At 39.6% G+C, this 7,500-nt stretch overlaps 1 pseudogene; it reads right to left on the reverse strand.

Moving 5' to 3' along the window:
* LOC137984562 (uncharacterized) overlaps positions 1-6,121 on the reverse strand; it is a 9,642-nt pseudogene extending 3,521 nt beyond the window's left edge.
* Between the last annotated feature and the right edge of the window lie 1,379 nt (positions 6,122-7,500).

The following is a 7,500-nucleotide window of genomic DNA, read 5'->3' on the forward strand; positions in this document are numbered from 1 at the left end:
TTTACTATTGCCATAAAAAACTATCCAGTTAAGCTCGCATATCATAAAACATGATGAATTCGTAAAGGCCACCTTTTCCAGCTAAAACTTTTTTGAAACAAACAACGTATTTGCTATTAGAGGCAAAAACCCCTTCTATTTCATTACGTGCGTGAAGAGAAGAAACTCAATCGTGTCAAATATGCGCAATATTGCAACAAACTAAATTTCAGGATCAAACCGTTTGCATGAAGAACCTTTTCCTTGAATAATGAAGCACAAAATACACGACAAGCTTTCTTTCAAAGAATTCTTAGCTGTTAAATTTCCAATTATTTTTTTTTACCTGAAGACTGTGCAGAGTTGATCACAGATCCACGTAAGGTGTTCGATTCGTTCAATCGTTCTCTGTCTTTGTTGAACCCATATATTACCATAGAATTTTCCGTTTGGTTTCAGTGTTCTACATAACAGCACACTTGGTTAAATATTATTTTATAGATACAGCTCACTTTGATTTCGGCTCGACGGGCGATAGATTGTTGTCGAAGTCCATTACTCGTCGCTTTTGAGATTCCAGGTGTTGGTTTTTCACCGCCTGCCTAGTTTATCCAACTAAAAGTCCATTATTGAGCTTCATAAGGGTATATTTTATTCAAAGATCCACTAAAACGCCATTAGCGTTACATGACTTTCGACGCCATTGCAGGCTAAGTTAATGATTCTCCTATGTCCACCAGAGAAATCTACGCATTTCCACTGCCCTCTCGATCCTAAGAAAATACGAGCAGAGGGCTCTATGCACAAAGACACCACTTACCAGGGGAGTGACAGGCAAGACTTTTACCGACAGGGCAAATTAAAAAAATAAAATAAATCTACCCATTTTCTGACTGGGATTGCCATACGGCAACCCAATAATAACAGAAAACGTTAAAATGTGGTAAGAACATTAGTGACACATTCGGCTATCGCCTCCTGTACCACGTTTTCTTTCTTACCACATTTTGACGTCATCTCGGATTTATTACTGAACAGACGCACGGCAACATAGAATCTATTTGTTAAACAGACGCACTTGAGTGGTTTGGATCGAGAGCACCGTGAAGCTAGAGTTCCCGTCAGCTATCGCTTCCTGCAACTCTTAAACTTCTATCGTATTCGCCACGCTTCCTGCGTGCCTTCATAACTCGATAGACGCACACAGGGCACGAACCAATTTTTAATTACCATTTTTTGGCAGCCATATTGGTGTTCCTCCGAGGTATGCCATGCCTGGTATGTCAATGTGGCGTCTCCACAACGAGCTTTATAAATTTGTGCGAAAGATTTTAACCAATAACTCAAGTACAGGCAACCGCAAACACCTAAGACTTGGCAATTGTTTAGTAATCTACTATAACGTCTAAAATTCTTGAGTTCATTCATTGCATGGCTTCGATTTACATTTTTGATGGAGTGAGAGTGAAAACGTTTTATACAAGGTTTGTGTTTTAAAAAGAAGTGTGACTGTATTTCATCTTCCCTCAGGCTTGCAGTCTCCCTAAAACTTTCTTTTTGAGGCATGTCGTAAAATCCCGGTCGTAAGCCCTGGGAATTTAAAACTTCGTGAGGGGTATTGGGTGGGCTTATCAAGGGAGACTTTTATCCAGTGGGGCTTTTAAAGGGTATACAAAAACGTTTTGCAATGAAACGATATCAAATAAGTCGAGAGTGACGATTAGCAGTGATAAAAGACGTTTTCTAGACTTGCCCCCAAGTCGAGCTTTAAAGCTGAGCGTGAAGCTCGCGAACCAGAACGAGCGCGGAGATTTATAAGCGCCGAAGGGAAATCTCTTAGCGCCGCCCCGCAAGGAGCTTTGAGAAAGTCGAGACGTTTTCCTAGATTTACCGATCTTTAATTAAGCCTGTTTTGCACTAAAGGATTAAACAGCTACTTCAATGGCATTTGATCTGCACTTTCAAGTCTTGTTCTGGGAAGTGACTACTGCTAAGGAACAAGAAAATGTAGAACAGGACTTATATCCGGATGGAATTATAAGAGGAGGGAACTGGAGCATATAAGCGCAATAATGTTTTGCCTGCATGTAGATGGGCCCATAAGCATTGGGGCTTATAATCGAGGGGGCGGGGGTTACTTATAACCGGAATTTTACCGCTTGTCAGAAATTTCTCGCAAACCTACAGTCATTAGTTGACACACTACGGACAATGCTCCTTTCGCGGGCCCGCACTATTCGCGGAGCTTTACAACGCCGCCTTCCACCCTCCTCTTCAAATATTCCGCGTTCATCCTTTCAGTAAATAGACGAACGTCATTAAGGCATAACACATTTTAATTGAGATCATCGTCTCGATGAGGAGCCATAATTATTATGGCTCCTGTCTCGACCTAATTCATTAGAATGACAAAAGGTAGCCCTCTCCACTATTTTGCATGGGATTATTCGCGATTTGTATTTTTTATAACTTTTCATTAAAAAAGTGATCACTTATAGCCAGGAGCGTGTTTATCCAATAGGTGGTTTGCAACCAATCTCAAGGGACACAGGCAACAATGCTGCAATGTAAAATTGCTGGTGGACGAACAAAAGGAGCTAATGAGAGATCTTTTCTTTTTGTCCACCAACGATCACGTAACGTGCAAACCACCTATACCCTTATACTCTCGTGACTCTTGTATGTTTTGTCTTTTATGTTCAAAGATTACTCTTTTATTACGATTGTCAACTCTCCAAGAGACGATCGCAAATGTTCCCCAACGGAGTACTAGTACTTTGGAAGAGATGTTTCTTCTAAGTGCGCATTTCGTTTCTCTGAGACGTGGCATTATTCCTTGTATTTTTTATAACTTTTCATTAAAAAAGTACTTGTGCCTTTCTGTTACTGGCATAGTTATTGACATAAAGAAAAAGCCCCAATAGCGCTTTATGTACAACTGCTCCATCCCGTCGAGCGCTTCCAGAAGATCAGTTGTAGCTATTGATCACGAATTGTCCGCGAGGAACTACGGTTTCCCAAACGTATTGGCATGTACATGCCATGTACATCAGAGCATGAAATGAAAACTGCTTTGCCCCTTCATTATTCCTTAGACACCATTTCATTTCATTTCAACTCATTCCTCTTGTAAAGTTGAGTTTTACTTTATTTATTTATTTATTGATAAATTTATTTATTTATTTGTTTGTTTATTTATTTATTTATTTATTCATTTTTTTTTTATTCGTAAAGAAAGGAAAAGAAGATTACAAATGCAGGATAATTGAATAACATTTCCGAGGAAACCTTAAAGAAACCATAAAGTTTGTAATATAGAATCGGGTTTCCTCACGAGATTCAACTGCGAATACAAGGGCTAACCAGGAGGTACAAGATTAAAAATGATACTTCGAAAACTAAAGTAATAGGTAGTACGTAAGACGAAAAGTACTCCAGCGTCACTGTTTTGTGTAATCAAAGCTTTTCTTCGAAAGCTTCTCCAGAGGGAGAACTTATGCACCTATCAATGTTCAGCCGCTGGTGGGGGAGGCCGGGCATAGGAGGGGGATTTGACGTTACAAGTCTGCCCGTGGTAGGGACTTTTGATCATTCGTTGAGTTCCGGGGGTCGGGACTTTTGACTTTAACCGTTAGAAGCGTGGGGTCCACTGACGCCATCTTGGCTGCTCGCCATCTTGAATGACCGAGAAAGACTGAAGAATAGTACCGCCATTTTGGAATTACCCAGAAGTCACTAGAAGCAAACCGATTCTCTGCGATTCCCTCAACGCTATGGACTGAAACTCTAAAGCCTTTTATGAGGCAGTCATCTATATTCACCTTGTGCGCAGTGAATTTTGTTTCCAAGCAAGCTTATATAATACTAAAAACGAGACCGAAATACTGAATTTCATTTTCATCGGCTCACTATTTGTCACATCATAAGTCCTCCTCTTATGGGGCTTTTTTGAATATTTCTCTCTTTTATATGAAGTTTAATATTTTATTTCCGTTGTTCCTATTTACAATTTAAGTAATTAACATGTCACATTCTTTTCTCCTTCACAAAGAATGTGGTTCTATTTTTAGTCAGTCCTTTAGGGCATAGTTTAAAGTTTAAAAGCGTAAACGTTTTAGAGACGTTTCAGCTATAATATTTGTTGTCTTAAACATGGTCATGAGCTATAAAAGGATGGCAATTCAAGTAAACAAAAGTAGCATAACAGTTCATGAAAAGATACCAGAATTTCCCTGTTGTATTGTCTTATTTAGTAGTACCAGTTGAGACAGTCCTCAAAATGTTAACATACTTTCCAGATGAACTATGGAACTACATGACAATTTTCCATTATAACAGATGTTACATTTTGAAGTCATTGCATTGTTACCTTTTAAAAAATAAAATGTATAATTTCTGTCCCTATTTCTGCTGTTCTTTTTTACCTATGCATTTTTGGGAGGAGGATGGGGTTGGGGAATTTGCACTCTTTTGACCCAGGATGACTTTCCTGGCGCCGGGCATTTGAACAGAAAAAAATTCTGATCTGAGTTCAAATCCCCCGCCTATGCCCGGTCTCCCCCCCCCCCCCCTCCCCCCCAACAGCTTAACATTGATACATGTAGGTGCATTATAAACTCTCCATGTGACTGGTACCACTAGGACTGAATCAATGAATGAAATTTTTGCGCCTTTTATTGTATATGGAGAGAAAGTTCACAGAAGAGTTCCCACTACTTTAACCGCAGTAGCAAACCTCCAAGTTATCTGCAGAAAACTGGGAATGAGATTCATTCTATGAATGCTCGTGATTTCTTCATTGTGCTGGTGTTCAGTAGCGCAAAGTTGCTTGAAAATTTCAGTAACGCAGGATGCAAGCCGTATCAAGAAATGGTCCATTGTTGTGGGTCAAATTCCTCTTCACAAGTCCAAACAAAAGCCTTTTGTTGTTTATTGCGCTTAGGGAATTCTTCCGAGACTCGGCGAAGATGAATTTCAAATCTTCACAAGATTGTCGGCTTGTCAAATTAGCGGCACTAGGGAAGAGGACTTTGGAAAGTTGCACATTAAGGTGCTGTTAACACAGGGGGTACCCAGGGGAGAAAATGCGCTTCAATATGCTTGGTCTCTCAATATGTTTTGTGAATCAGCGAACCAGTTGATTAAAATTTATGAACACGATAAGGATTATTTGCTATTAAAAACCTTCACGAACTATCCTCGTGGCCGGGTGTAGTCCTGTGGTATTGCGAAAATCAAAAGAGTCCAGATTTGATATTGTTCCGCTAGTACAGACAGTCCTCTACAACAGTTGAAGCCTACTAATATTTAGGTTGTGTGGCCCAGTTTAGAGAAATTGAGGAGGAATCTATTTTAGAAAAATAAAGACCTCGAAGAAAGTTTCTCACTTGTTCGTAAATAAAAGGAAAAGTGATATCTCGGCCAGGCGACATAGAACTTCAAAAACATCGGAGCAGGGTAAAATTTAGACATTAATCTGACAAATTAGGTTGATGCAGCGAAACATGCGTCATTTCATAAATTCAAATGACATAAGCAAGGGACTTATGATTGTGTGGGCGGCAAAGCAAAATACAAAGAAACGTGGGCTAGGGAATTTAAAATCTCTTTTCTTTAGTTTCTCACAGCCAAATGGCTTCGCTCAAAGGACGAAGTGGTTTCAGTCATACCTAAGTAATCGGACCCAAAGGTGTAATGTAAATGGAAATCTGTCAACTGCCAGCACTGTTACTTGTGGCGTACCGCAGGGCAGCATCCTAAGTCCCTTGCTTTTTTTTATGTACATTAATTATCTCCCTAACTGCCTGCGGGTTGCTGCGCCGAGAATGTTTGCTGATGACACCAGTATAACCTTATCTGCAAAAACGGTAGCCGATCTTAAACTAGCAGTGACTTCTGAACTTAACAATCTTACCTGTTGGCTGAGAGCCAACAAATTAAGTTTAAATGTGGCCAAAACTGAACTAATGATAATCGGATCTAGGCAGAGATTGAATACCCAATGTGAGGAGATTAATATAAGTATCGATGACAGGACGATCAAGAGAGTTGACCATATGAAATCTCTGGGTCTTACCATTGATGCACAACTCTCTTGGTCTAAACACGTTGACGAGATAAGCAAGAAAGTCTCTTCAGCCATTGGTGCATTGAAACGTGTACGACCTTTTATTCCGACGGATGTTGCAGTTCAAATTTATAATGCTTTAATATTACCACATTTTGATTACTGCAGCCCGGTTTGGGATTGTATGAGTGGCTGTTTGAGTGATAAATTACAAAAATTACAAAATCGCGCTGCCAGAGTAATTACTCAATCACCTTTTGATACGAGCTCCAACCTCCTTCTCGGGATGCTTAGGTGGGAGAAGCTGTCTCTTCGTCGTAAAAAGCAGAAAGCTTTACTTATGTATAAAACATTGAATGAACTTGCCCCAGACTATCTTCAATGTCTCTTCACTGAACGCCACGTTAATGACTATAACCTAAGAAATCTTGAAGGAAAGCTTTCGCTGCCCAAGCCAAATACTAATTACTTCAAACGAAGTTTTTGCTACAGCGGGGCCTGTTTGTGGAACAACTTGCCCCAAGATTTAAAAAGCGTTTGTTCTATTGGGCAGTTTAAACGGGGTATTAAGAAAGTATCTGAGATATCGGATTCCCACACGGCAATCATGTAAAGCAGTTGTACAAGTTTTAATTTTTAATTATTAACTTAACTGATGATTGTCCGTGTCTAAATAAAGATTTACATTACATTACGATGACTGTTGTTCGCCTTGCTAAGACGAACAGCGAATGCTATACACCTTGCGCAATAACAACAATTTGATGGATGAAATGATTAATTTCAGAGACAAATATCTCAAAGAATATCGAGTGAAGAACACAAATATATCAATACGTAAAGAAGAAAAATGCATCATATAGTATCCAGACATAAAACATCTTCACTAAATCCTCAAAGCAAGTTTAACCGAAAAAAGACAACCTCGAGCTGAACACGAATATTTCACTTGATTCACTTCGCCATACACAGATTCAGCCTATTACCGGAAGTTGCATGGATGCGAGGCCTAAGGGCCAAGGTAGAAAATATGGCGGAAGCTAGCAAAAAGCATTTAAGTCACAAGTGTTGTGCTGCAGCGTTGTGTAACAGTCGCTGTGATAACCGGAAATACCTAATTTTTCACGTTTTTCCGAAAGATCAAATTCTAAGGAAAACATGATTTTTACGGATATTGTTGTGACAACAAAGTTCGTACCACTGGCGTCACTCCGTTTTTGAACGGCTTGAGTTATGAGAATGATTGACATTGAGACTCCTCCTTGTCCCTTGGTGGCGTAGGAGCGAATTTGTTATTGAAGCCATGGATGAAAGGAGTCCACGAAAGAAAATTAAAGTAACAGACAAAAGAATTCTGAATCACCATATTTATTGAAATAAAATATTAAGGTAAGCAACTACGAACCTCGCCTTCCAGATCTCGCCGCACTGGAGATCAAGAAGAAATATGGGAA

Source organism: Montipora foliosa, chromosome 14 (genome assembly GCF_036669935.1).
Source record: "Montipora foliosa isolate CH-2021 chromosome 14, ASM3666993v2, whole genome shotgun sequence".
Classification (NCBI taxonomy): domain Eukaryota; kingdom Metazoa; phylum Cnidaria; class Anthozoa; order Scleractinia; family Acroporidae; genus Montipora; species Montipora foliosa.